This window comes from Protopterus annectens, chromosome 13.part0 (assembly GCF_019279795.1).
Source record: "Protopterus annectens isolate FY-2018-M chromosome 13.part0, PAN1.0, whole genome shotgun sequence".
Taxonomy (NCBI): domain Eukaryota; kingdom Metazoa; phylum Chordata; order Ceratodontiformes; family Protopteridae; genus Protopterus; species Protopterus annectens.
Genome location: NC_056747.1, coordinates 896,751,497 through 896,775,330, shown reverse-complemented (window position 1 = coordinate 896,775,330; position 23,834 = coordinate 896,751,497). Strand labels below are relative to the sequence as shown.

At 39.9% G+C, this 23,834-nt stretch overlaps 1 protein-coding gene across 1 annotated transcript in view; it reads right to left on the bottom strand.

Moving 5' to 3' along the window:
• Window positions 1-23,834, bottom strand: part of LOC122787755 (galectin-9B-like) — a 562,044-nt gene that overhangs the window by 400,094 nt on the left and 138,116 nt on the right. The gene's annotated exons all lie outside the window — the stretch shown is intronic.

Genomic DNA, 23,834 nt, shown 5'->3' with positions numbered 1-23,834 from the left:
GAGCAGTATCAGTAAAGGTAGATGCAGTCTTGAGGGAAGACACTTTGCTTTTAAAACTTTTAGTATTGTTGTTTCAGTGCATACAATACCTTGTACACTCAAACCTGAGGCTCACCTTCTAATGCATTTTAACATGATCTATACAAATTAATGTAAAACTACAATTTCCAATGTATGCATGCACTAAAGTGTGCATCTCCCATGTCCACCTATACTGGTATAGTACACATTACAATAACTTCAGCAAGCTATCAGCCTCTCTTCCTCATATTTCACAGGATGTGTGTAAGACTTAATGAATAACACATGTAGGAACTTGTTAACAATAATGCAGACATTCAAAATCATTTTCCTGTATCTAAATATTATCTATTAGATCCAAGTACCTCACTTCTGGAAAACCAGAACACTGGTTAACTGATCTTGTCAAAATCACACAGGAGACAAATAAAATTCCATAACAAAGAGGTTAACGATCGAGTATATACAGGTACATGTTATAACCAACTTGCTGTGTGTTCGAGATGTAGATATCCAGAGTGGTACTGGCCACTGTAAATGCTGAAATGTGAGAAAGGTGCTAAATAAAGTTGTATTTTTCATTAATTCAGAGCAAAATCATTGTGCTCCCTCTACATTAAAAGAGCTATTTAAAATTCTGTAATTACACCTGGAGTGCAAGAGCAGAGAAATCTCTCTCTCTCTCCTGTGTCCACAACACATAGTACAAGCAAACTAAAATGTTTCTATATAATCAACTGCAAAACTTAACATTAGGCCTTCAAGAAGCCTGATTGCTTTAATCCAATGATGATATCTTCTACATCCTGTGAGTGTATATATTATGTTTTAAAAGAAGTTAATGACTGACATTTCATGATTAACAGACAATAATTCCATAATCTTGGAAGGTACTGTATAATACAGCTCACATTTTTTTTGCATTAGTGATATTTATTTATTCTATTATACATCACTCCTATCCTAAAAAACTTAAATGATACTCAAAGAAAGAAACTTGCCTCCTGCTACAATAAAATAGCTAAATTCACCACCAATCTCCCTCATAGGACCCAACATTGTCATAGTTTAAAGCAATTAAACTGGCTTGAACTATACAACTAACTACAGCACACAAACTCATTCATCATCCAGACAAATGCCCTGCATTGCATACCTTATTACTGATCTACTGTCCAGCAAGGGAACTCCAGTCTAGTAAAAAATTCTTATTACTTCCAAATAAGTCAAATAATGTTGCAGGAGACTTGCTCTACACCCAATATGCTGCTAAACTCTGGAAAAGTATCCCCACACAAATAAAACTCTCCGACAACGCAATGGTTTTAAACCACTGCTTAAACAACATCTTGACCAATCCTTGTCCTGCACATGTTCATCATAAGGTTGAGACTGCTCACCATATGATACTCCCCAAATACTCTCCTTAAACAGAATACTCTCAACCTCTCATTGAAATGACAAAATTATTTTTATACATAACTGCTGTCTGTACAATCCACTAAGTTGTACGTGGGCTTTCTCTTTAGTAACTTCCACCTCTGTAAAATCTTAGAATGTATAAATGTAAATAGAAAAGTAACTACTCTGGTTAACTGGAACTTGGCAGAATGTAATGTAAGCAAATGAAGCTTTTCTCTTCAGCCTTTGCTGAAAATGGGTACTACACAGTCGGACTTTCTCGGTAAACAAAGACAAAAAAGAAAATAAATAAATATTTTTTGTATTAGGTCTCCCAGTCTAGTGTTAGCTCCCCTAGCAGTATGTTCCAGACAGTCTGTGAAACAGAAATGGATGCAACATTGTCTTACAGATGAGGTACAGATCACCTCTAAACAGCATATAAGGAACAGAATATAATTACACTTACTGAAGTCTTTCTGAATATTTCATGTTTTTCAGCCGTATGATTTGTGTAGTAATGAATCATTGCACCTTTCAATCTTTTTTCAAGTGGCTTGAATGAGGCCTATAAGATGCATTTGTATTTATTAACGGGTCATAGCAGTAAGATATTAAATGGTTCAAGGCATCACAGGGATGAGTAAGCATGCCCATTAGAATTAGATGGAATGTGAATATGCTTTCTCAAACTTTAGATTCGCACTGGTTACAGCTTAAATATTTTCCCTGATCTTTAATGATGCTGTCTTTTTTTTTTTTATTATTTACTTTCATGTTTTAATATATGTCCTTTTTTGCCAAGTTTCATGAGGTCCTTACTACTGCACTGTGTGTACTTTTTTTTGCAGAACACTGGAGAAATTCACTATCTTTTAATGAAGTAAATAAGTTACCCAGTTTGCAGTTATCAGCCCATTTCCATTTTTTATACCAAACAAGAATAAATTATAAAATACTCCCAGTTATGGAAGAATAATAAAGATCCATGAAATACATCAGTAAGTATGTTTGTTTCTTAAGATAACAACAGCAAGACTTCATCAGAATGTGTTAGCTAAAAGAATGAACACATTTAAACCTTTGTCTAATCACCTTACACACTATATCCCTTACTTAAAGAAATACACAATAATTGGACTTTTTTCAGAGCTTGAATTTATATTGATGTTTGTGTGTTGCTTTAAAGTTCATTTTTGTTGTGTGATCTTATCTTTGTTCATTTACAGCACAAGGGTTGCCTGTTTCTGACCAAAGCCTTTTACAAGCTAAGTTATACATTAGCAGCAGCTAAGCTATTAAATGAATATTTTTTTCTCCACCTCTGTTACATGTTTTTGGATCTAGTATATTATTTTACAATAATATAAAGATGTTATATTTGCTGATACAGGTTCATAGGTTGGTACTGGGCTATCTGCCCGAAGGCATATGTTAGCCCAGCCACATTGTGCTGTATTCACGGTCCCTTTAGTAGTTCCCTAGACCCTTGTACTAGCAGCTAGTACCCTTGGCCCTTATCTAGTAGTGCTGTTGGTGTGATCCCCGGTGTGAACTTTCTGTTACCCATCCACTCATCAAGGTTCCTCTTGAAGAGTGATAGTGAGGGGCTCTGTCTTATGTAGATCGGGACCCTGTTCCATAGTAAGGGAAGTCTCTGCAAAGTGAATCTATCCCTCCAGCATGTTCTATTCATTGTTGTGTTGAGGTTTATATCCCTAGAGCGTGTAGCTCGAGTAGATTTGGTTTTGCTAAGATGGAGCATGTTCAACAATTCTGAGTTGGACATGGCTCTGTACGTTAGACAGAGATTGCCTCTGAGAAAGCGGTATGCAACAGAGAACAGTCTTAGCTTTTTCAATCGTGCTACATAGGGCAACTGTTTGAGGCCAGTAATCCTCTTGGTTAGGTATCTTTGTGGTCTCTCCAGCTGCTGGAGATGTCTAGCCAGGTACATTCCAATTGGTGCATTGTACTTAATAATGGGTCTGATGAGGGAAGAGTAGAGGGGCACCATTACATCCTTAGATCTTGATGCAAACCCTTTCGTAATCGGATGGGTCACATAGAAGGATTTTCTAACCACTTTGGCAACATGGTTATCAAAGGAAAGCTGACTATCTACTTGGGTCCCTAGATCCCTTATTTCTTCTTCAGATTTCAGGGGATTACCTCCTATGTTGTAGTTTGCGGGTACTCTGTTTTTTCCAAAGGGGATTACTATGCATTTTTTTGCATTTAGCTTGAGACCATGGCTTTGACACCATGCATCAATCTCATTTAGGCCCTTCTGGAGGATCTCCATGTTGGCCGGAGACTCTATTACAGCACTCAGTTTGCAGTCGTCCGCAAACTTAGTCAGCCACAGCCCTTCCATGCTTGCCTATACTTCTGAGAAGTATATGCCAAACAGGAGGGGCCCCAGGACAGAGCCCTGAGGCAAACCACTCGTTACTGGTCTGGATTCGGACATAGATCCCGCTACTCTTACTTTATGGGATCTGTCTGAGAGCCAGTCTCAAGAAATGCAGAGTGAGCATCTTGGGACATGGTGGGTGATCTATAACTGGCTACGACTTGAAATGTGTTTTTTTCTGCTGATAGTTGCGCATGGATGATCTCTGCGGCATCATGCTGCGCTACTAACCTGGAGATATGGGTATCCTTGATGAATATGGATACACCTCCGCCCTTTGTACTACGATCCGGTAACTGAGGCCGAAGGTATGATATGAATTGTAACTTGGCAGTGCTGAGGTGCTCTCTTGAGCCAGGTTTCTGTCACTGCACAAACATCGATTTTCTCCATGCTGAGGACAGCCTCGAGTGTGTGCATTTTAAGGTTGAGACTTCTGGCATTGAGTACCATTATCCTTAATTTTTGGTTACCTGTGCTGGTTATGGTGGTTGGTTTGTCCTTTGAGCCTTGCCTAAAAAAGGCACTATGGGGACGGCAAGAGCCTTGACCAGTATTCGAAAACCTAGGGGTGACAGGTGCAACCCATCTCTGGCAAAACAGCGAGGCTTGTCTATCATGTCATCCCAGGCAGACAGACACTGGATCCCCTTAGAATGACACCAAAAGCTTAGCCAATTGTTGAAATTGATCATTTTGTCTTTGTATTGTGGTATCATTCTAGGTGAAGGTAGTATGCTACTCAAGATCAGGGTCATACCAGCTTGGGCTACATGATCAGAGAGCTCCTCAATGTCTCTTTTCATGTAGTCCAGGGAGGTACGTCTTAGATCATTCACACCAACATGTACAATGGCAGCGTCATACTTGTACTTGTTCTGGAGTGACCCAAGTGCCTGTGTTATGTGGCGGATCCGAGCACCCGACAGGCAGCTGACAGTAACCTTCTCCTTGTTCAGCCTGGTGAGTGGAACATCCATGTGCCTTACTATAGAGTCTCCTATTACTAGTGTGTTAGGTATGGTGATTTGCCTTAAGGGGTGTTGTGAGGCACACTGCTGAGGTGAATTATGTGTTTTCTGGCTTGTGTTTGGGGGTGCAGGTTGCTTGCTTGTCTGCTTTGGAGGGCACTGTTTCTTTTTCAGATTAGTACCTAGTGCCTCCAAATATGTTTTTGTGTATTTATGCGTATATTTTGCCGGTGCTTGTTTTGTAGATTCATGTGTGACAGGTGGTGTGATGCAAGTGTGTCCCTTATCCTCTTGACTGTCTGTTACAGTCATGGGTTGAGAGTGCTTAGCCTTCAGTCTGGCTGTGTATTTGCATCTTTCACAAGTGTTTGTGTCTAGAGGTAAGAGGAGAGGGTTGTCTGTATACATGCGGCAGTTGTGACACTGACTCAGGATGCCCAGTTCCACCAAATGAACTGGAGAGTACACCTGAAGCTGACCTCTGGACATGCTTTGAAGAGTAAATTGAACTTAAGTCCTGCGGATGATCGAGGGTCTTATGCTATATTATAATAGTGCTGTCTAGGAAATTTGGAGAATAATAGTGCTGTCTAGGAGATTAGGACAAGTGCTGATTTCTGTTTTGCAAGTGCTGCAATAAGAGCAGCTGATCTGAATCACTTGAGATGAGGCTTGCCTACTTCTAAGGGAAAATTTACAGTGCAGACTTTGTGGGGCCGGGAATAGTATACCCCAGCTAACCGGCGCTGCCCGACACTGCTCTGTGCGCAAGACCACGCAAAAAGAGAGTTGCAGGGTTTTTCCTCTAGATAAGTGAGGAAAGTGAGTACAACATCTGTTTTTCTCTAAGCAAGTGAGAAAAGTAAGTACAAAAACTGTTTTCCTGTAGGTAATGAGGAAGATTGAGTGCTATAGTAATTAGTAGATTATTTAGTGCTTACAAGTTCTGAACAAGTGTTGAGCATGAACAAGCAAATTTAAGTGCTAAAACTAAGAATCTGTATCTGCACTAAATGAGTTACAGGACAGAAACAAGTGCAAATACAGGCTTTCAAATCAGAAAGTTGAGAGAGATGGAAGAGATTGCCCAAACGGCCAATAACTACAAATTCTGGGCCAGAACCACTACTTATGTGGTAGACAGGTTACCTAGTGCTTACCACTCACACTGATAAGCTAGAAGGCTTCCCTGTAACACAGAAAGCATATAACATCTTTATTAAATAATTAGCTATTACTTTACCACCACGGGATTTTCCTATACTGAGACACTCCTTTTAGCTCTTTGCCCTTTTATTTCTAGGTAATTTTGTGACCCCCATGCCTGTCAACCATCAAGCCTCCCTCAATCAAACTCAAGTCCATTCATTTCCATTATACTGTATATCCCCAGCATGGAAGCAAGAATCATCTGGAAATGGCAACATCTAGACAGACATGATGATGGTTTGTATCATTGTCTTCCAAAACCAATCTGGTTTATTGCAATTCATTGCAGATCAACCTATTCAATGGGCCGTCTGGACTAAAAGTCCAAGAACCCACATGACAAGGCCTCATGTCATCAGCAGGAGAGGGGTGCCTGATACCTACAGAGATCCACACCCCACATCTGTCCCTGCTGGTACCACTTCTCCTGACCCAATGGTTTTAGCCCCCTAAGGCCATCAAGTGCTCTCCCACCACTGCTATCTTGTAAGGCCTGTTCCACCAGAAGGAAGCTACCCTGCTGCTTACCAAACCAAAGTACTGATTTTAAAAGACCCACTATTTAAACTTCCTAAGGTTAATAACTCTATAAATTTACTCTGCTGTAAAACTACATATGCTGAACTGGGTCTACAGCACTAAATGGGTGTCCCTTATTAATAGTTCAGGCCCCTTAACCTTTGTTGCTTTGGGCTAAATTCAGCTGTAGTAAGCTACAGAATTTTAGTGGCCAATGAGTGAAAATTCCTTGTATCCATTAATTTTTGGGTTAAGAATGCTAAAATTACATCAACTAGTCTATAAAATAAGTGCTCCTTCCAAGAAGTTGTAAAAAGAGCACAGAAAAGTTTTTAGATTACTTAAAATCCTTACTACTCACCTTTTGGCTCTAAGATCCTTGTGGTCTGGTTTAAACCCACCCAGCTTATATTCCCTCCCCCTATTAGCTACGCATACAAAGTTATTTAGTCTTCTACTGGAGCCGGCATTCTCAAATGCCCAGTGCTCCCAGACTCAGTCAGCAGCCTTTACATATAGTATGTATCCTGTTTTTAGTGTATTTGAAATTACTCTGTTATTGCAGTAATAACTGATATACTGGGTTTACTCTTGAATGTGCTGAAAAGTGAATTGTTTTAATATGGAAACTTTTGTTTTGAGCTGAGAAATATCGCAGCTACAAGCGTACTCTATTAGCATGCTCGTGCTGTGTGTATTCATGTCATTGTTTTGCTCAGAATCTGTTGTCATAATGTGTTAACAGCTATAATTAGTTGAACAAGCAGATTTGCTGTATTATATAACCCTCCCCAAACCGAGTTGCACTATTTATAAGGACATACTGTTGAATAAGATGCATTTGTCTTAAATAGATTAGCGACCAGATCTGCTGTACAATTTAAAATACCATAAACAGAGTCACATCATTTGTATTCACATTCTAGTGGTAACTCGCGAAATAATTCGCATCATTTAATCTGTTCGAATTAGCTGTATTTGACTAAAAATAGTTGCGCGACCAAACTTGTTGTATACTGCTACTTGAAATGGTGAACAGAGTTGTATACTACTGTGAAGCCTGTATTTGTATGACGGTGTTGTTTGGTTCGCATAAAATCTATAACTGTCATTCTGAACTTTACTTAAAGAGAGTGCTGTTCCTGATTCACGGACATAGTATCCCATTACTAAATCACTCTGACTCTGAGTCGCTTTATGTAAGCAGTATTTTTAAGTCGTTATTGGCTAGAACACTCTACAAAATATTGCCATGGCTCAATATTTATCTTGACCACCATATAGTGTTGAAATCTGACCATGAACTAAGGTTTTATCACCTCTAATCCATCTGACACTAAGTCGCCTTACTAGCAATAGCTTCCTAGTACGTGTTTTTGAAAGAGAAAGCCTTGGAATTTGAATATATGTCTTGCTTCATTGAAAGTGTGTGTGTGTGTGTGTGTGTGTGTGTGTGTGTGTGTGTGTGTGTGTGTGTGTATATATATATATATATATATATATATATATTATCTAACACCTAAAACAGACTAGAACCTAAAGTGTTTACCTACCATACTTAAGTATTGAAATACTGTTTTATATTGTAAAACCTGTTTCTTCAAGTATGCTATTGTAGGTGTACATAGATTCACTAGTTATATTCACTGACCTACTATATGTTTGTTAGACACCTGAGTGTGTGCCCTGTTCAATCACAGCCTCACCTCAGGCTTTGCCCCTACTGAATGGCATACTGCTACAGTCATCCCTCTCCACAAAGGAAGAGAGACTACAGACCCTGGGAACTATTGCCCCATTAGCCTGATAAGTCTGATATGCAAAGCTATGGAACGCATCATCATGGACGTAATAAACAAGGACATGGGAATCTCCAAACTCTGGATCCCACACAGTTTGGTTTTGTGAAGGGTAAATCATGCCTGCTCAACTTGGTCAACTTCTTTGAGTCAGTCACCAGAGCTGTGGATGAAGGTAAGGTGGTTCATACAGCCTACCTTGATCTGGCCAAGCCTTTGATGCCATTCCCCATTCAGGAAACACAGAAAAACTCACTAAGCTAGGCATCAACCCCTATATTACTAGGTGGGTTGCAAACTGGCTCACAGATTGAACCCATAGTGTAAAAGTAGCTGACTCCAAGTCAGACTGCTGACTAGTCATGAGTGGAGTCCCACAAAGATCAATCCTGGGTCTTCCTGTTTGGTATCTACTTCTCAGAAGTCCAGGCCAACATGAAGGGACTCTGACTGCCAAAGTTTGCAGATGATTGCAAGTTGGGAGCCATTATTAACTCCCCAAGTGATGTTGACATCTTACAGAAAGGCCTCATTGAGACCAACAACTGGTGTCAGAACCATGGCCTTAAGCTCAATGCCAAAAATGTATTGTCATCCCCTTTGGGAAAAACCCAGTTGCCATGAATTGCCACATCGATGGTAGTTCACTGAACACAGAAGGTTTTATAGAGATCTGGGAACACAGGTTGACAGCAACCTCTTTTTTATGACCACATTGCCACTGTGGTCAGAATGTCCTTCTATGTGGCACATCTCATTACTAAGGGTTTTGCATTTAAGAAGAAAGAGGTCATTGTCTTCCTCTACTCTTCCCTCATTAGGCCAATCATTGAGTACAATGCCCCACTTGGCATGTACCTCACTAGACACCTGCAACAACTGGAGAGGCCACAAAAGTACCTCACAAAGAGGATCCTAGGCCTTAAACACTTGTCCTATATGGACAGACACAAACTCCAACTATTCTCTGCCTCAAACTGCCAGGCAATCGCTGCTTGACTTATAAAGCCATGTCTGACCAAGCTCAGTTAGAAATGCTACATCAAAAGAAATCCCAATCTCTCTGCACAACACACTCTAGAGACCTCAACCTCATTACCACAATCAACAGAACGTGCTGGAAGGACATGTTCATAACCTAGAGACTGTCCATGCTATGGAATAGACTTCCCATACATGTCAAACAGAGCACCTCACTGGCCCTATTCAAGAGAAATCTTGATGAGTGGATGGGAAATAGAAAATTCACCCCGGGGATCACTCCAGTGGCTCTACTCGACAGAGGCACTAGGAACTAAGGTCGGGTGGCAGGATGCCAGGGTAATCCTATGGGATAGGCTTGTAAAGGCTCCAGGGCCATTAGCCTAGTACACACCTATGAACCTATACTTATATTCTTCTAATTATCTACCCTCCCAGGTGCTCTCCCAACCACTGCTATCCTGTAAGGCCTGTTCCACCAGAAGGAAGCTACCCTGCTGCTTACAAAACCAAATTACTCTACCTCTCCCATAACACTCCTACCCCTTCCTGCCACTCCTTTCTCTATTATCATCCTATATACTGGTCACAATCTATTCAGTTGTATAGTCACTAAAGCTTATAATGTCTTCACCCAAAATAATAGCATTACTCTCATCGTTCTCCTTCATGCGTTTTCCTTGTCTCCTTACATTTTATGACAATAAGTACTGCACAACAGGATTCCAGTATCTAAAATACCAAACATCCACCCCAATATTTTCCAATTTAAAGGACCACCTAATAAATAGCCCAGCAATAGACATCACTCACTATACAAACTATCAACCTACTTATGTTAGATATACCAGCTCTAAAACCAGACACTATTATAAACTAATAAATTCTTGAAACTTACACTACAGTTACCCTATAACCTAATAATAGCTGGTGACATTCATCCTAACCCTAGCCCATCCACCCTAAACACAACTAGCCCTCACACAGCTCACTTCACCAAAACAACAACTATTAACTGACCCCTCAACTCACTACTGGTCTGTCAGCTTAACATCAGAAGCCTAAATAACAAAGTGCATGAACTACATGCCCTCCTAGCCACCCACTCCCCTGACATACTCTAAAAGAAACTTGGCTAAAACCATCAACTTCTCAAACCGAAATATTACCACCAGAGTATAATATTCTTAGGCTAGATAGAACTACTAGGAAAGGAGGTGGGGTAGCTGTACTTTATAAATCTTCTCTTAATGTTTCTATTGACCCCATACAACCTCCCCAAGCAAACAATGCAGAAATGCTATCCACCAAAATTCAAATACAATAATAAATCTATAAGGCTTGTTTGCCTGTACATCCCTCCAGGAAATAATATATCCACCCTAGAATGTATCCTCACCTCATTATCTAGTACCTGCCCCCAGGAAACCATTGTACTTGGAGACTTGCAACATTGACTAGAATACCTCTTCCTCTGAATCTTCCTCTACCCACATTAAGCTATATGAGTTTACACAAACCATTTCTACTTCCACCAGGATAGGTAAACCTACTCATAGGGAAAGTATACCAGACTGGATACTAATTAACTTCCATCCCCAACTGTATACTTCACGTAACTTTCCTGATGACCTGAGTGATCACTTCCTTACCTATATAATTAAGTTTAAAACCATAAATCCCCATCATCCCATTCTCAGAACAATAAGAACTAAGTTAAAGCATGTAACTGGTCGGTCCTAAAACAATTACCCCTAGACAAAGCTGCAGCCAACTTTACTTGATAAAAAAACTACTACTGCCATTTACAACAGATAAATCATAACAATCCCCCAAAATTCTGGGCAAGTACAAATAAATACACCCAAGCCAATCCTCCACCCCATCCCCTGTAGCCACCACTGATAAATCACCCGAAGATGTTGCAAACATTTTCAACTGCTTTTTTATCGAGACTATCTAATCCTTAGCTAGTCAACTACTTCCTAGCTCCCCCAGTGTAAACCACCCTACTCCTAATACCCAAACTTTCTTTTAGATTCCAACCAATTGCCACTTCATTTATACAAGCTCTACTCAAAGTTAAAACATACTACTTTGTCAGACAATAGTCTCCCCGCTGAGTATCTGCAAAAAGCTGCTAATGCTATAGCATACCCTATTTCCATTCTTGTCAACCGCACCATAGCAGAAGCCACTATCCCCGCCATCTGGAAGATATCCTATGTGATACCACTCCATAAAGCTGGAAGTTCCACTGAACTATCTAATTTTCGACGAATAGCCATACTGTCACCTCTTGCCATAATTATGGAAAAATGTATCCACAGGCAGTTAATGCAACATCTTATCCAAAATAACTTAATGGCCAACTCCCAGCATGGTTTCAGGCCTCATCATAGCACAACCTCATCCCTCCTTGCCTTCTCTAATACCATAAACCATAACCGTAATAATAACAAATTATCCTCAGCTGTCTTCTTGGACCTTTCCAAGGCGTTTGATATGGTCAATCACGAGCTACTAATCCAGACCCTAAAAACTACCAACTTAGACAAGACTGCTCTACAATGGTTAAAATCTTATTTGAATGGCAGACAGCAGGCCATCCTATGGCAGAATAAACTATCTACCTTTCTACCTAATACCCTAGGAGTTCCCCAGGGATCCATACTGGAACCTCTTTTGTTTTCTATATTTATTAATGATCTCTATACTGCCATCCCAAATGCAACTTGTATTAAATATGCAGATGACTCCAATCCGATTTGTTCAGCTTCCTCTCAGTCAGATCTGTGTACAGAATCACAGTCAACTTTTAACATAGTTGAAAAATGGCTGTCTGATCATCGTCTGATCTTAAATCCTAAAACAAAATTGCTACTTTTCTCCCCCACCAACAGGTGTAACCCACTCTCGTTTTCTATATACTCTAATAACGGCACTACAATCTCTCCAGACCCCCATTCAAAACTATTAGGAGTCATTATAGACAATAACCTTAAATGTGATATACACATTAACAAAACTATCAAAATCACTAACAAAATGCAAGAATACTGCATCATTGTGGGATATCTAACGTGCTCCCACATACATAACCGCAAGAGCTACTGTCACTGGCATGGGATGCTAAGCCACCATCCTCACAGTCTGTGGTTAACAATGTAAGCCTCTAACTGCACAGGAGCAGAGTCAACCTGAACCCACATCTCTCTCTGTCCAGGAGGAACAATCTGGAAAAAAAGTTACTCATTCCCATCCTCCCTTGCATGGCTCTAGTACCCGGGCTGCTATTCAAACTCAGATCATCTGCGTTGTAGTCAGGCCTTAATCCCTTGACCCCTGTACCACACAACCAGGCTCCTGACCATTCTAAACCCTTTCTATTATTGCCAACTCATTAGTGTGCCTGAACTGTAGGAGACTTGAGGTCAACAAGTGTCATCTACTGGAGAGCAGGAGATGGCCATTTTCTGCATGCCCTGATCTGAGGGGAGAGAACCACATTACAGATAAGATTATCAGTCACACACAAGGGTAAAGCACCAACTGGACAAGAGTCTTCCCTACATGTTTTGGTACCTCAGGAATCAAATTAACATCTCACATTCATATCAGCAAAAGAAACCTACCCCACCACAGCCTCCCTCTTCCCCCTTTACATTCCACTATACCACTTCAAAAAGATTAGACCCAAAGAGACAGAAGCACAGTTGGATCAAATACAAACAGATACTCCCCCCAAGCTGAGATAACCTAGCTCAATGGTTCATTCAACTTTGTAAGAACTTCATCTCCTACTTTCTCAATCACATATACAACCACTCCTTAACTAACAAGATTATTCCTCGGATATGGAAACAGCAATTGTTACTCCTGTCCCAAAACTACCAAAGCCAACTACAGCTTCCCAATTCTGTCCTATCTCAACACTTCTCCCTTTAGTTAACATACTAGAAAAAAAATACATAAACCAAATTACTGTTTATTTACATCAATACCATCTTCTATCCAGGAAGCAACAAGGATTCTGGTCTGGATGCAGCACCATAACAGCTTTCTACTCCCTCAGATATAACACACTAGCCACTATGAACAAAGGTAACCTGGCAGGAGTTGTCTTCACTAACCTCACAATGCCTTTGATCTAGTTGACCATAACTTAGTAGTTGACAAATTAACTGAAATAGGCACTAGTAATGATGCAAAACCTTGGTTTGTAGATTTTCTCACCAACAGATCATTCAAGGTGAAAGTAGGCACCACCACCTCTCAAACAAATCCTCTTATGAAATTAGACCCCTAGGGTTCCAATTCAGCCCCTCTGCTCTTTTCCATATTTATCAACAGACTTCCATCTGATCATCATCAGATACCTCTAATTCTTTACACAGATGACATGGTCATCTACAGCTCAAACAAATCCCACTCTGTTATACAAACTCAGATCCACAACAACATCCAAATCCTCAAGCAGTGGCTAATAAGCAAGAAACTTGTATTCAGTCCCTCAAAAACAAAAGCAATGCTATTTACAACCAACCAAAGCATCCAGCTTCCCTAGTATTAAAGATGCTAACAATACCACCGCAGAAACAGTCACATTCTTCACGGGCAATGTGTATTTAACTTTACATTTGGCTGGACCAATCTCTTAGCTTTTAATTATACATTGAAAACACACATAAAAAGATCATTACATTAATGTTCTGGATGAACAAGATAACACTTCTTCAGTCCAAGCCAGCCAAAGCTGCCATAGGCAAAGGCATACTCTTACCTCTACTCAAACATGGACTACCCATTATAGCTGCAGCCTCAAAAATGCCACCACCTTACAAACTATCTCCAATAAAATCTCCCGGATCATTACTAATTTCCACAATAATGAACACCACTGCCAACTCCTCACTAAAGTTAAATGGCTCCCTGTACATTTGAGAACCAACCTCATAGGATTACTAAGTCACAAAACCCTTTCTCCTAAGACATCATCCCCATTCACTTTCCACCAACCTCCCCACATATAATCTTGAGTATCTCTCAATCTCAACCCACCTTACAAACCCCAAAAAGTAAACTCTACTGCAATAATCATGCATTCTCTATCCTAGCATCTAAACTTAAGAACTCCATTCCTCTCCGTCCAAGAGCACTCTGACTTCAAACAGTAGCTAAGGGAACACCTCTTCACTCAAGCAAACTGCAGCTGCACTCACTCAGGTCACACTACATGAACTCCGCAGCTCTCTCACACACCCCTTTATTCCTATTTCATCCTTCCTTATCTCATCTTGTGATCCCCTGTACTTACTGAATCTCATTCATCCTACTATCTTCTTTTGTTTGCATCGCTCACACTTCTTGTTTCAACTCCTCTTCCCTCTGCCTGCCTCTCACACATTTTCTCTGTCTTCACTCCATGGTATCTTTTCTTGCAACTATTTTCACTTGCCTCTTCTTATTTCTTCATACCTCTCTATAAAATGATATGCTGCTATCCCCATAGCATAAACCATCTCAGTAATTATGGCTACATCTTATCCATAAAGCTCTGCTAAGCATAATTCCATTTTTCCATCCATGTTTTGACATTGTTAACTGCTTCTTAAATTAAATGCTGTAGCATATTCTTGCATCTGTAAATATGTATAAAATATATATTTGTTTTTAAATCCCTTTCTTCCCTTGCCCAGATGCTCCCCTCGGACCTCTGCATACTGTGCTTGCCACTTGAACAGACCTCGTTCCTCATGGGCTGCCTTTCTCAACTGTACTTCGGCAGTTCCTGCAATAATTACTTGAAAACCCACTGCCAGTTGAAAAAATGTGTCCTCTCATTACTCTAAGTGTAGGTGAAATCCTGTAGCTTTAGCTGTTCTGTTAGTAGAGGTTTTTGTATGTAGTAGGGGCTTGCACAGTTGTGGATAGACCCCGAAGACGTCCCCATCTCCCATAGCATTTGCATTATTTTTTGTACCTTTAGCTGAAATTATTGCCATTATTCCCCTCTTACATTAATAGATGGCAGCATAACACAAGTTATATTTATGTGTACTGCTTACCTAAGTTCAAGGCATTATCGGGAAAAAAATCAATCCTTTCTCCCGATTTTAAGTTCTGCAACAGCCCTTATCATTTAGGGAGTGTAGTTGTTCCCTTTAGCAGTATTTCTCCCTGTAAAAAAGAATAAAAAATAAAAAAATAAATAAATAAAAATTGCTCTCTCTGAGAAATTCATAGGTTCATAGGTTGGTACGAGGCAATCTGCCTGAAGGCATTTATAAGCCTAGCCAGAATGTGTTGGCTTTCACCACCCCCTTAGATTAGTTCCCTGTGCCTCTGTCCAGCAGAGCCACTGAAGTGATCCCAGAGGTAAACTTTCTGTTTTCCATCCACTCGTCAAGCTTTCTTTTGAAGAGTGTTAGCAAGGAGCTCTGCCTAATGTAAATTGGGATCTTGTTCCAAAGCATGGGAAGTCTCTGGTACAGGAATCTATCCCTCCAGCACATCCTATTTATTGTTGTGGTGAGGTTTAGATCCCTAGAGCGTGTGGCTCGAGGGGATAAGGTTTTCCTTAGGTGGAGCATGTCCATCAATTCTGGGTTGGACATGGCCTTGTATGTCAGGCAGAGATCACTTCTGAGTAGGAGATACGCAACTGAGTACAACTGGAGTTTCTTCAGTTGAGCTGCATAGGGCATCTGTTTGAGGTACATCCCAAATGGGGTGTTGTACGCTATGGTGGGTCTGATGAGTGATGAGTAGAGGGGCACAATGACCTCTTTTGATCTGGATGCGAACCCTTTTGTGATTAGGTGGGCCACGTAGAAGGATTTTCTAACCACTTTGGCAATGTGATTATCAAAGGTGAGATTACTATCTACTTGGGTCCCCAGATCCCTTAGTACATCTTCCGTATTTAGGGGACTAGCACCTATGTGGTAGTTTGTGGGTACTTTATTTTTTCCAAAGGGGATGACTATGCACTTTTTGGCATTTAGCTTGTGGCCATGATTTTGACACCAGGTATCCATCTCAGTGAGACCCTTTTGGAGGATGTCTGTGTCAGCCGGAGAGTCAATTATAGCCCCTAGTTTGCAGTCATCTGCGAACTTGGTCAGCCATAGTCCTCCTGTGCTTTGCCTATACCTCTGAGAAGTATATACCGAACAGGAGGGGTCCTACAACTGAGCCCTGGGGAACACCACTTGTAACTGGTTTAGATTCTGACCTACCTCCCGCAACTCTCACCATGTGGGTTCTGTCCGTGAGCCAGCTGGCAACCCATCTTGTGATGTAGGGGTTTATGTTCAGGCTGGTGAGCTTGTCTATAATACCAGAATGGGGAATGGTGTTGAAGGCTTTAGCGAGGTCTAGGGAGGCTGTGTGTACCACCTTTCCCTCGTCTATAGCCTTGGTAACTGTCTCAAAGAAGTCCACCAGGTTTAGGAGGCATGATCTGCCCTTAAAGCCAAACTGGGTAGGGTCCAGTGTTTGGAGGTTCCCAATGTCTCTGTTAATGAGTTCCATGATGATGAGCTCCATAGCCTTGCACATCAAGCTAGTCAGGCTTATTTATTTTTTTCTTTAAATGTGAAGGTACTGCTCACATCACTCTGTTCTATGTATTATTATTTTTACTTTTGTATGTAATTAATGCAGAGCTTTTCTCCGGACTTCCACTGAAAATGGGCTCTTTATAGGCCCAGTGGACTTTCCCGGTTAACAAATGCAATAAATAAAAAAATAAATATATCCTCATGTCTGTAAATATGTTTTGCTCATTTCTTATGTGGTCCTATTCACCCAAGCAGTGCAGGCAAATGGTCCACTGAAATTGGTGCACTATCCTAGTAAACAAATATAAATAAATAAAAATAAAATAAAGAAATCTCCAACTTCTACAAAGGACTTGTTCATCTGGGTTCCTGCCTAGAGGTGTGCTTTTTAATGTCAGATTACTTCAAGAACAAGCCATGCATTGTTTCCATTTACTCCTGCATGGCTGGTCTAACATTTACCATAGAGGCCTCGTTAGATGACAGCTTTTGACCCCATCTAATGATGCTCATCCGTCAGGGGCTATGTTTTATTTACAGGCCTAAGCACAGCAGAACAGTAATGTCGCCAGTTATTTTACATCTAATCTTGAAACATGTCAGCTGTATGTTGGAAACAGCAGCACCTGTGAGTATATCCTTGGAGTAGGAGTAAATTGCACATTTCTTGTGGTAAACTGTCCTCCTGGAGTTCTGAAAAAACAGTCTTGAAAGATTTGTATTTCCACTACAATGAAATGCGCCCATATACATTTGATAATTTAACTACTGAAGAGAGAAAAAATGCTAAGGTATTACAAATTAAAAGAGATATAGTAATTAGTAATGCCAATATCAGTATGAAGCTAGTACACAACTAAATAATGGAAGGTTCTATCAAAAGATGGTGCTAAACGCCACTAGTAAATTTACAACAGAAATTGATTGTTTTGTCAATGGCAGATGAAGAAGGTATGCTTTCTCAATGTACATCTACCAAACTCATGGTCACTGCACCCCAGTTGTGAATATTTTTATATTCTTCTTAAATTCATAAAAACTTGGACAAACCCCTGGCAGACCCTGTGTGTCTAGTCATGAATCCTAGATGGAACCCCTCTCTGTTTTGATAGGTTAATTTTTATCTCCATTATTTTCTTAGTGGGAAGTAAGCTGAAATATTTCATACATTTTATGTATATTAGAGCATGACAAATAGGGCAAAATTGGTTTATGTGTACACTGAGTGTTAAGTTTTTTTATGCCTTTGTACCACATTGGGCTGATTTAGAGGCACTCAGATACTGGTTAACATGCTTACAACTCCATAGCCTTGGTTTTAATACTTTTTTGTTATGCATGACAGGGCATGCACTAAAAAAAAGTCTTCTACTTTGACCAGCAGTGTTATTTAAAAGCCTATGGTACAGCTATAGGCGCAATTTCTGCTGTGTGCCCATCTGTGTGTTCATGGGCTATACTGATGAACTAATATACAAAACCAGCCATAACCTACTCTACCATGGCATGTACTTGTGGCATAGATTTCTAGATGACTGTTGGCTAGTATGACCTTCTATACTGCCTTCTATACTGACTGAGCTACAGAAGGTTGGTATTTACCTAAATGAAAATAAGGATATCGAATTCACAGATAACCATCATGTGAATGAGATTTCTTAGAAACAATCAGATGGATGTCTTCACACCACTCAGTTCAGGAAACCATTCAATAAAAATTCCTGATCATTGGCCATAAGTTGCCAGCCTTCTAACACTGTAAAAAATATATCCATATCACAATTTCTCAGCACAAAGGTTATTTGTTCACTACCAACAGATCATGAGATTTGCTCTCAAGACTTCAGTGTTTTATCAGAAGAGGATGTATGCTGGCAGACACAGAACATGGTAAACAATTAGTTGATTCACGACCCAGAAGCCAACATGTTCATGAAACTTCACATATAAAATATCACAACTTTAAACTGGCTTTTGTCACTTATTTTGGAAACACCGCCCACCATCTTGAGAAGTTAATCATTAATGGTGTATTTTATAAGCTGAACCAAACATTAACAAGTTGCTAACTGGCACAGAAGGTTAAAGCTTTGAGCTGTATTGCCTGTGGTACACAGTCTGATTCCCTCAACCTTCATTTACATACTGTACGAGCTTCAGCAAGTCACTTAACCAGGCATTGTTTCCAGCTGTCCTAGAAAAGGGACTGTGTCCACTGGGCTTACCTGGTTTACAAATGGGTACCCATTTATGTTGCTTTGTAGACAAGACAGGTAATTTCTTAGCTCGTTTAAAAAGGAGCTCATATAAAAAGGGCATGACATTTCCCTAGCATAAAAACTTAGATGGGTGGTATATTGAGTGGTTGTTTTCCATGAAGCAACTGTACATTCTTGTCAGTACATTTTTAAAAGTAAAGTAGTCACGTCTACCAATAATCATAAGAGATCAGAAGTTTCATTACATGTAGAAGTGAGAATATTACTTATTTAGTAGTTTGTACATGCCAAGCATTTTATGTAGGTAACACTTCTAGAATGTTTAATTCACAAATGTCTGAATGCCAAAGAATAAGTAATGCTCTACTCAAACATTTGGTTATGCATCCAGGTATTGATAAGGTTCATATCAAAGGTATTCAGAAATAAAACTACAAATATTAAGTACTAAGAAACAAATATGGATTATTACTCTTCTGGCACTTCTTCCCCAGGGTATACTAGACAGGTGGGTTTGGTATAATGGTGTAAGGTCTTCATCTTATAGATACAAAACACATGGTTTGAGTCTAACATCAGGTTATTACCAAGACTTAAAATGACCCTTCAAGACAGTTAAGACTGGTATTCACCTAATGACTTAATAAACATCTTTAATCTTTTGTATATTCTGGCTTGCAGTTGTATGCAAGTCTCCCTTCTAGCCACTGGGTGACAGTATAAACTCACATTTCAGTTACAGTCTGAAGACAGTAAAATCTTAATTAAAAAAAAATACATTTTTAACAGTATTTTGAATGTCTAAACTTAGGAAGGATATATCCTTTTGTATATACATATAGTTTCTACTGTTAATTAATTTAGTTTCCAAGTTATCCAGGCTCTATAAGGATTTTCATTAGCATGGATGCACGTTTTTCTTAGTAATGTCAGACTACATGTGACAATGAAACTAGGTCATTGTTTTTCATTATTAAATTTGGTAACGAGGAGGAAGATTTGTGCTTGGAAATCAGTATAATCTGGTGCCTTTTTTCCCACCTGCAGGTAGGCTTAAATAAAGTTTTAGCTATACCTTGCTCACTTGCTGACTTTGTACTGCAACAGAACTGGGTTGTTTTTGGGTGGAGTTTTGTAATTTCATTATCAACCAAGTGCATAAACTCTCCAGACTGATTATACAGGTCAGTTTTAATGGCAAAGACTAATGAATTCAGTATGGAATTCCTCAGTGTTTTAGAGAGTGCTGGCTTCACCCTGACACTTACCATTTGCTACCCATAAATTTAGAAATTCTTTGGTCTTGGTGATCTAGTTTGGCATGGAGACCATTGACTTGTTGGTGCAGCGGGTCTCTTGGAATGCCCTCCATGTGTTTCCCTTTAGAATGGGATTGCCATCTGTACTGTCACTTCATATGAAGCTGGTCACTGATTGTGGCAAGATGACACAATGTAAAATGTGCCAATTTCTAGAGGTCGTCACTGTAATGAGCCAGTTCACTAGGCATGGCCTTTAATATGGTCAAGATAGGCTCTCTCCCTGTGTTTCTCCCTATGTACTGCTCACCACTAACCATGGTCTAATCGTGAGTTTCATGCGATGTGCAGACTGGGACAGAGGTAGGACTCTAAATAGTAAGGGAATAACCTGCACAAGCACATGCTTAATTTGGAAGCAAAATATTCAACATTCCAAACAGAAATCTCCTGAAAGAAGGATATATATATATATATTTTTTTCCATAAAAAATTTTTATTGTTAGATATTTTCCATACACAATAGAAATCAAACACATAGTTCACTACTACTACCATCAGCTCCATCAATACATGCAGCAAAACTCTTTCAAGTGGTAAAAAGGATATGCTGCCAAACTTGTTTTGCTGCTCACAGAGTAATCTCCCCTTTTATTGTGAGGATGTCTCACACCTTTCTGTAGATAAGTTTAGTACGCTCAAGCAGTCCTTTTCTCATAACGTACTCATTACGCAGTAGTGTATCTGATGCAAATATTGCAGACTTTCCTTGAGCTGAGTTCCATATATCAGTTTTTGTTGACATCATGAGTTTGATCTTATCTGTGTGCCTTCCCTACTGTGAGCTGGATCCTGGCCCAGTAAGGCTAATGTCCTGATCCATTAGGATCAGTTACATTTAGATTGTTTGATCCTTGCTTAGAAAGAAGGGGAAATATTCAATTTCCATTAAAAGAGGTCACGAAAACGTCCATATCCCACATCGAGATCTGGGCAAACTGGAAAATTACTGCCATAAATTACTTTATAAGTAAGGTTATTCTGAAGGGAGCACAAGTGCAGCTGTTCTCCAGTTTGACATCTCATGACATCTTTGATCCATGTCAGTCTGGTTTCTAGATCTAAGCACAGTAAGGAGATGACCTATATTCAGGTAGTCTGTGACTTCCTTAAGATCAATGGTACTCCAGTTTGGTCCTCCATGATCTCGTGGCAGATCACAGCATTTTGTTGAGCACCAGAAATTACACTGTGGTCTTCCTGGCATCATTCTTGAATGATTTGCCTGTTGCCTTTCTAGCCACATATAATGGGTGGCCTTCAGAGTTATTTCCTCTGTAAATCATCCTTTGAAATGTAGGGTGTCACATGCACATTTGTGGCATCTTTGTTTTTTAGTATATCTACTCTTCCTAGGGAGATCCTAAAGTATTCATCATCAGTCCTATGCTGATGATAAAATTCTGCTTAACATCTGCTTGACTTAAGAGTTTTGGCCAAATGTATCACTCTTGAAAACTAATCAGGATTCCCTTAACTCCATCCTCGACTAAATGGTGAAATGTTGACTACAGCTGAAGCCAGAAAGATACTGTCTGCATGTTAGTTCTTACTCTACTTTACCCCTTATCATATACAGAAAACAGTGAATAATCTGAATTGTATGCTTCTCATCCAGTAAAGATTCTTAATGACAGATTAAAACTTAAGACATCATACTTTCATCTTGAGAATACTGCTTGGATTTTGAACCTTATTCCATTTTCAGGCATTGTGATAGTGATCCATGCATTGATGTCATCTGGCTTAAACTAAAGAAATACCCCTTACCTTGAGCTAACAGTTGAAGATCTGCCACAACTACACTGGGTTCAAACTCCACAAGGTTTTGGAGGGGAGTACCTCACTCATATCATACACTTTTGTTTCCAAATCTTCAGTGGCCTTCAGTGACTACCAGATTTGTCTTTAAGATACTTATTCTTACCCTCCAGGTGCTACACAACCTTGATCTAGCTTTCCCAAAGGAAGTGTTGGTACTTTATTCCACACCAAAGGTCCCTCAAATCATCAGATGATGGGATATTAGTTGTTTCAAGCACATGTCCTAAAAACAGCCGGCAGAGTCTTTTACTCATCTTTCTCCAATACTTCAAAATCAGCGACCTTCCCTGGTTTCGAAGTGAACTTTTAAGGCTAGGGTCTTCTTAAACCCACTCAGGGGTCCCGATTTTCTAGGTTTAATAATCAATTTAAATTATTATGTTTTGATATGTGCCATTTTGGGCTCACTGTTTTATTATGTCTATTTTTCATTTATAAATAGATACACAAGAACTGTTGACCTTTACAGGGTACTGTGGGGGCCACTTCCACCAGAGATTTGGCTGCATGCGTAGCCTGCACACACAGCTCTTTTTCAAAAAGGATTACATTGAAGAAATTTGCAAGGCAGAAACTAGGACTTCTAGAATGTCAATCAACGACTAGAATAGTTTTTGCTAAGGTAGCCCAAGGGCATATTAGCATTGCCTCCTCCTGTATGCAGATGCACAACTTGGTATTCTACATAAATGCATGGATATGGACAGGCTGTAATGGAGGCGGTCATACAGTGCCGTTGTGTGAAGTACTAAACATAACACAAGACACATTATCCCATTTCTATTTCTCTATGATACCTTCAAACTCAACAGGTTTTGTCTGTATGCTCCACATTGCTTGATCCATTCTTACTATCACGTTGAGGGTAATCCAGTTGATGCATGCGCAGATGTAAGCTGTCATACCGACCTATCACGCAGTCTGCCATTCAGGGGCTGGTGGTAGGAGGCCACCATGATGCAGGCTGGCATTTTTTTGGGATGGTGTACAAATGCACTACAATGTCCACCTGGGTGAGGGGCTGGTTTGCTGTAAGTGACTACTTCTCTGTGGTAATCATAGGGAAGTGATAACAGAGACAGACCTGGATGGTATGCTTCTGAGAAAATCGGATAAGGACTCCTTTTCTGGTTCTTATCAGCCATTACATGTCAATGTTACTGGGTCTTGGTTTAGAAATCTCTCAGCATCCCCCCCCCACACAGTCTGTGGAGAGGTTGGCGTCAGCTATATCACACAAAAAACACACACTGTCAGAAGGGGATCCGGTCATTGCTGAAAAAATATGGAGCCAAGATGGTGTCACATGCAAATGTAACAAATGTGGCAATCTGGACAGACAGGAATACAGATGAATACCTGGTGTGATGGGAATACCTCACACCCATCTGCAGTGTTTAGCCTAAGGTATGTTAAATGTTGCACCCCAGCAAACACTAGGCATTACATCTAGTTTCATACTACTATAAACATTGCTTCACTGTTGGTGTTCATTTCACTGTGACACCTGACAGAGATACATTTTGTAGGTCTAGTAATCACTTATTTTATTCTTGGGAAGAGGCCGGCTCAGTTTTCTAAAACTTTGCT